This window comes from Parus major, chromosome Z (genome assembly GCF_001522545.3).
Source record: "Parus major isolate Abel chromosome Z, Parus_major1.1, whole genome shotgun sequence".
NCBI classification, from domain to species: Eukaryota; Metazoa; Chordata; class Aves; order Passeriformes; family Paridae; genus Parus; species Parus major.
The window spans coordinates 8,131,426-8,137,518 of NC_031799.1; positions in this window are offsets into that span (position 1 = coordinate 8,131,426).

Sequence of the window (6,093 nt, forward strand, 5' to 3'; positions counted from 1 at the left end):
TGCTCCTGCTCCCTGCTCCTGCTCCTGCTCCCTGCTCCCTGCTCCTGCTGCTCCCTGCTCCTGCTCCTGCTCCTGTTCCTGCTCCCTGCTCCTGCTCCTGCTCCCTGCTCCTGCTCCTTCTCCTGCTCCTGCTCCCGGCGGTCTGTGCTGCCCTCGCACGGCTGTTCTGGGAGCGCTGCAATAATCCTCCAACTCGAGCAAATGCACCCACAAAGCCAGGCTGCCCTGCTCGAGCCTGTAGGACACCCCGAACAGAGATGGATTTACTGACAATGCCACCCTGCCGTGAGATGTCAGCAGGGACCCCCGCCTTGGTGACACTCCCTGGCAGCTGCAGCAGGTGCTCTGCCCTGGGGCGGCTCACGCAGCCCCTCAATGAGAGACGGACACATCCCCAAAGGAGAGATGCTTCCCCCTCTCCCACATCACCCCCTCATCCCTATTCCAAGAAAGAGGCCCAGACCAGCTTCCAGCAATGACCTATATTCCAGGGACTTACTTGAGATAGTGGGTTTAGACATACTGCATAAATCCCTCTTTTCTGGTCACACACTTCTTTATCTGCCCTACTGCTCCCCTCTTCCCTGTGTACAGCCCTGCCATGCTGCTCCTGCCACCACAAGTGTGGCACCCTCTGCTCCACAGGTGTCATTTCTCATGGAGAGCAGGTGTGATCAGATTTTCCTGGTGCCTCACAGGAATCTCCAGCCCACAGCATCTCCCCGGGGGTGCAGGGGTGGCTGTTGCTCCCTCTCCTGTACGGGCGGTCTGTTCTACATTTAGACCTGTCTTTGCTCAAGGGATGCTTGCTGTTAAATAGTAACAGTGCTCTTTTTTCCTAGTGCCTCTAACCTCAAGGCCCTCACCTTCTCATGACCCTGTGCCATAGAGGCAGAAGTTGTGCTGTTATCCTCCTCTGCTGTTACACTCCTTCTCTCCCAGGTGTTCCACTCAGCTTGGAGCCACATGGGGCAGCAACAGCAGCTTGAAACAAAATGCTCAAACTGGATGTTTTTCCCTTTTTCAGTATTGGACAGCTGTTGCCTGAAGAAACTTCTTTGAGGATATACCTGCAAAATTCAAAACGCTGGTGAAGTTTTGAATGAGGACGGGGTGCAGCTTGGCCCCTCTTAGGAGATCTCACAGACATTCTCTGTGATGCCTGCCTGTCCCTGAACCCCAGCATGTTTGTCTTCTGTCTGGGACAAGAATTACATCTGACACAGTCCACACAGCACCGCTATCCTTTCCATTGCAGTTTTCCTGATTTTTTTGTTTCCAAAACTTTGGCTTTTCAGAGTTTTTTGGGGGTTTATTTTTGCTCAGAATAAAAAACTCCTAACAGATATCCCCAAACTCTAAGGCTTACACTGCACCCCTGAGCACGACTGACATCTGAGCACCAGAGAACCAGGAGACATGGAGCATGGAGGAGAGATGCACCTGTCACCTTCTGCAGAACAAGCCACCACGATGTCCCTGCTTAAAGGGACCTGGGCTTATAAAAAGAGGGAATTTTCACAAAGGCAGATAGTAATAGGGTAAAGGAGAATGATATTAAACTAAAAGGGCTATTTATATTAGATGCTACAAAGATATGTTTTTGCTATGAGGGTGGTGAGGACTAGCACAGGCTGCCCAGAGAAGCTGTGGAGGTCCTGCCCCTGGAAGTGTTCAAGGCCAGGTGGGATGAGCTTTGACCTCCTGGCCTAGTGAAAGGTGACCTTGCCCAGGGCAGGGAGGTGTTGCAATAAGGTCATCTTTAAAGTCCCTTTCACCCCAAACCACTCTTTGATTCTGTGAAATCCCTGGCATTAGGGTGTCCCAGCACTCTTTGTCACCAAGTGTAAGGAGCAGCATTTGGCCATTTGAAGCCTGGGTGCAAGGAGCATCATTTGGCCATTTGAAGCCTGGTGCTGTCCTCACCCCTGCCGTGACTTTCTCAGCAGTACAAGTGGGCTCACACAACGCCCGAGGAAGCTCCAGTTTGACAGGTCGGAGTTGCTGGGTGCTAATGGTCCTGTACAGCGGGTAAAGGGGACCGAGGGCTGCGAGCCGCAGGTCTGCAGCAGTCCGGGGGACCAGAGGAGGCGGATGCTGCCCGGGAAGTGAAGCTCAGCCCTGTTCGGCAGCCGGGAGAGGGCAGCCACAGCCCGAGCAGCGCAGTCTGGAAGAATGTCTGCATTCCGGTCCTCGCCGGGGACTGCTCCCTCTCCCCCCGCAGCCCAGCCCTAGCTGAGCACGCCGTGGTCCTGCCTGGGGACGGCCGATCCCGCAGGGATGTGCACACACCAACCCCGTGCCCGCCCCCGAGGTAAACCTCCTCCTTCAGCAAAACCACTACTTGATGGAGCCGGGGATCCAACAGGGCAGAGGGTTTTTACCACCGGGTCCTCAGTCTCCCCATCTTATCCCTGTTCCCCAGCTCTGTTCCATGGCACAGTATCACCCACATTCCAAAGGCACGGATCTGGGCTTGTGGGGGGCAGGAGCAATGGGACTTGTCATATGAACATAAAGACCTTTCCCACCCCATGTGAGCCACAAACCAGGAGCAGGTGCTTAAGGAGAGACCCCATCCTGCCCAGATTCACAGACGTCAGCAGGTACCAGGAATGGCAGCATCAGCAGGATCAGCAGCATCTCAGCTGCTGGAGAGATGAAGAGTTATTCTGCCATGAGGAGTAGGAATGTGACTGGTATACCCCTGGGTCTGAACAACCAAAAGACAGCCTGCAGGCAGTCACTATCAGCTTTGGGAAGCAGCCAAGCCTTGCCCATGGGCAGGATCTCCTTATGTAGTGCCCAGGTGGTGGCTCCATGGGCAGCATCCAGATGCTGAGGGCTGGCACCACAGAGATGCTGCCCAGAGCCAGGAGAGAAATCCACCCTCCAGAACATTCCTGTTTTTCCTTTGTAAATAAATTCTCATGTTCCACATCTCTGGGCTGGTTTTGGTTGGTTAGTTGGCTTTTGCTTGCTATCTCACCCTATAAATTTAATGCCTTCAAAAAGTCATACTCAAATATTGCCATGATCCTTCAGTGAATGTCTGCCTGCACTTTAGTTTGGTAAAAAACACAGAAATTAGAGATGCCTAAATGCAACAAGATTAATATCAAGCTCTTAAAATCCTCCTTAAAAGGCAGATCTCTCTCTCACCTTCCTAGATTTAACTCTCTTTGGCCCAAAACACTGTGCCAAAGATTTCAGACCAAGTGTTGAGTCCTGCTTAGCAGGCTCCAGCACCCATCTGCCTGTTCTGGGAGGAGGGCTGCCAAGTTGTCCATGGTTTCAGGAGCTGGCTCATTTTCCCCTGTTTATCAGCTCACTAGCACTTTCTCCCTTTAATAGCAATGCAGTCCAGCAAGCCATGTGACCCTGTGGGGACCAGGAGCCCTCGGAGTGCCAGGAGGTTTTGTTTCATGTCCCTAGGTTGCTGGCTGGTGGTTTTGGACTGCACTCCCAAAACGCCAGCCCAGCCACTGCTGCTGCCAGTCAGGTCCTGGCAGGAGGGCAGTCCCTATAAACAGCCATGTGTGTGTAAGTCACCTCTCTCTGCTTTGCTCTTCAGCTGCGAGTTCTCCCGTGTCTCTCAGCATGCAGTGTTCCTCACAGTGCCTCCCAGGTGCTTGCAGTAGACAATGGTGGGAGCAGCTGGCATGGCTCAAGTCCCCAAACAGACACCTGTCCCCAGCCCAGTCCTCAGCAGCCTCCAAACCTTAAACTCCACCCCTAAAGCAGCTAGAGTCACCACTGTGGTGTCCTCTCTAGGGTGAGCACCTACCATGGCAGCAGGGATGGAACAGGCTGTGTGAAGCTGATGGCCATGGGCAACAAAATCTGGGGTCCAAAGAGTGAGCCCAGGCTCTCCACATTGTAGTGGCAGCTGGGCAGTGTTCCTCACACCTCTTTTCAGGGTGAGATTGATGAAAATCCCTGGAGCAGCAGCAGTGCAGACCTAGGCCAACGCTCACTACTGTTTTGCAGAGCAGAAGTGAAGACCCAGGAAAGATGTAAGCAGACTGGGACATCCAGGTGTTAGCAGAGGTAATGACTGTGATGCGACACTGGTTTGGGCATCCACCAGCAATTTCTCCTGGCACAGTGTGGCTGGATACACATGGGAAAACCCACCCTACTCTCAGGATGATCTTTGCACAGCACCGAGCACCCCACCCTCTCGCTCCAGGACAGGATTGCTCCCAGCTCCAGGATAGCAGTGTGAATCAGAGCAGAGCAGGGCTGGCAGGGCAGGAACTGTGCTGCAGCGCTTGGGGTTTTTGCTACCTTCATTTCACAGTGTGGGCAGCCCAAGCTGTGACCATAATAAATAAAGTGACAGGCAGGGAGCAGAGCTCTCTGGTTTCCTGTACACCTCAGGCTGGCCAGGGTAAACACGCAACAAGCCTGCACTTCAGACGGGGCCATGCCCACAGCACGTCAGCCAGAGCATGGACACATGCCAAGCCAGCCAGAGCAAAGCCGCTGAGCAGGAGGCTTCACAGGGCAAGTCCCACACAAGGCAAATAGGCTGGTGCTGAAGGGGACAGCCCCATTGCCCCCAAATGCCCTTCATTCAGCAGGCACCTGCACCTCTGAAATGATCACCTCTGTCTCTGGGATGTCAGGGACAGTCACTGGGGTTGGCTTCTAGGGCAAGTGTGTGCCCCATCCTTGCCCAGGCTGCAGAGTTGTAGAGCATCCTAAGACAGTAGCTCTGAAACGTGAGAGGCTCCACTCAATCAGCCAGGCCTGCTCATGAGGAGACACACCCTGTGACAGTCCCCTCTGCACAGAAACCATGAGAGGACATCACAGATTTCATATGCACTCATCTCCAGTCCCCACAGTCCTTTTCCATCTGTCCATCTGCTCCCCTCACATCATACAGGCAGAAGTCCAGCAGGTGCTAACTCAGCCAGCACGGCTGAGGAGCAGTGTCCCCATCCCTCAGCACATCATCAGGAGAGGACACCTGCACATCAGCATAACACATCTCACTTCATGTCTGGCCCAGCTCCAGGTCTCAAGCTCATGATCCCAAAGCTCTCAGACTCTTCACCTAGCCCATCACATGGGAGTCATGGATGTGACTGCTTCCTTCTGGCACAAGATCTCAGGGCATCTTTTGAGTGAGGACATAGCAGCAGCAAGTCAGGCAAAGCTGTGGGCAGGGAGGGAGAGCAGCACACAGCTCTTATGGCCCAGTTCAGCTTGTCCTGCGTGGGTTTGTGGTAGTGTAATTCAACCCCCAGACATCTGCTCACATCTCCAAGCCTTGATCTTCCTGGACAAGAGGTGTCAGCTTCCTCACTGCTCAAGAGGGAAGGGAAAGGGATGCTATGGTCCCTAAATTCAGTCCTTTTGGGCTGCTGTGAGGGAGACCAGCTGCTGGACAGGATGCTGCAGACAGCTTGAACATGTCATTTTGCCATAGCAGAAAGGAGGAGCTGGGAAGTGTGTGGAGCTCATGATCCTTATCTGAGCCTGAGGATGGAGCAGAGGAAGAGCTGCAACATCAGAGCTGCCCTGTGACAGGGATGTCCCGCCCCAAGGACACACAGGTGCATGCAGCCCCATCAAGTGTCCTGCTCATCCAGAAGACCCCACATCCCTGTCAAACCTCCTCTTTCTTCACCCAACACTGCAGTTTTCTACCTCTGCTCAGACCTGGTCCCAACATAGTCCAGATTCTCACTACATCCCTCCTCCCAGCACACCACTGACAGTGCCAGCCCCCTGCACAGACACCCCTCCAAATCAGGTTCTGCTCTCAGATTCCCACCCCTAAGGGTGGCCCCAGCCCTGCAGAGCTGGGGGATTCCCCAGATCCTCGTCTCAGCTCAGCTCTCCAGCACTGCAGCAGCAGAGAAAGCAGCGTGTGGCTCCCAGCCAGCTCTGGCGCCGAGCAGCCCAGCCCGCGGTGCACTGCAAGCACCACGAGACATTGATGAAAGCTCAGGGTCTGCTCCCGGGGGAGGACCCAGGGCCAAATCAGTGCTGCAGCCCATCCAGCTCTGCTCCTTCCAGAGGAGCTGGCCGATCCTGGAAGATGCTCAGTGTCCCCTCAGTTCATGCAGGCTGCGGAGA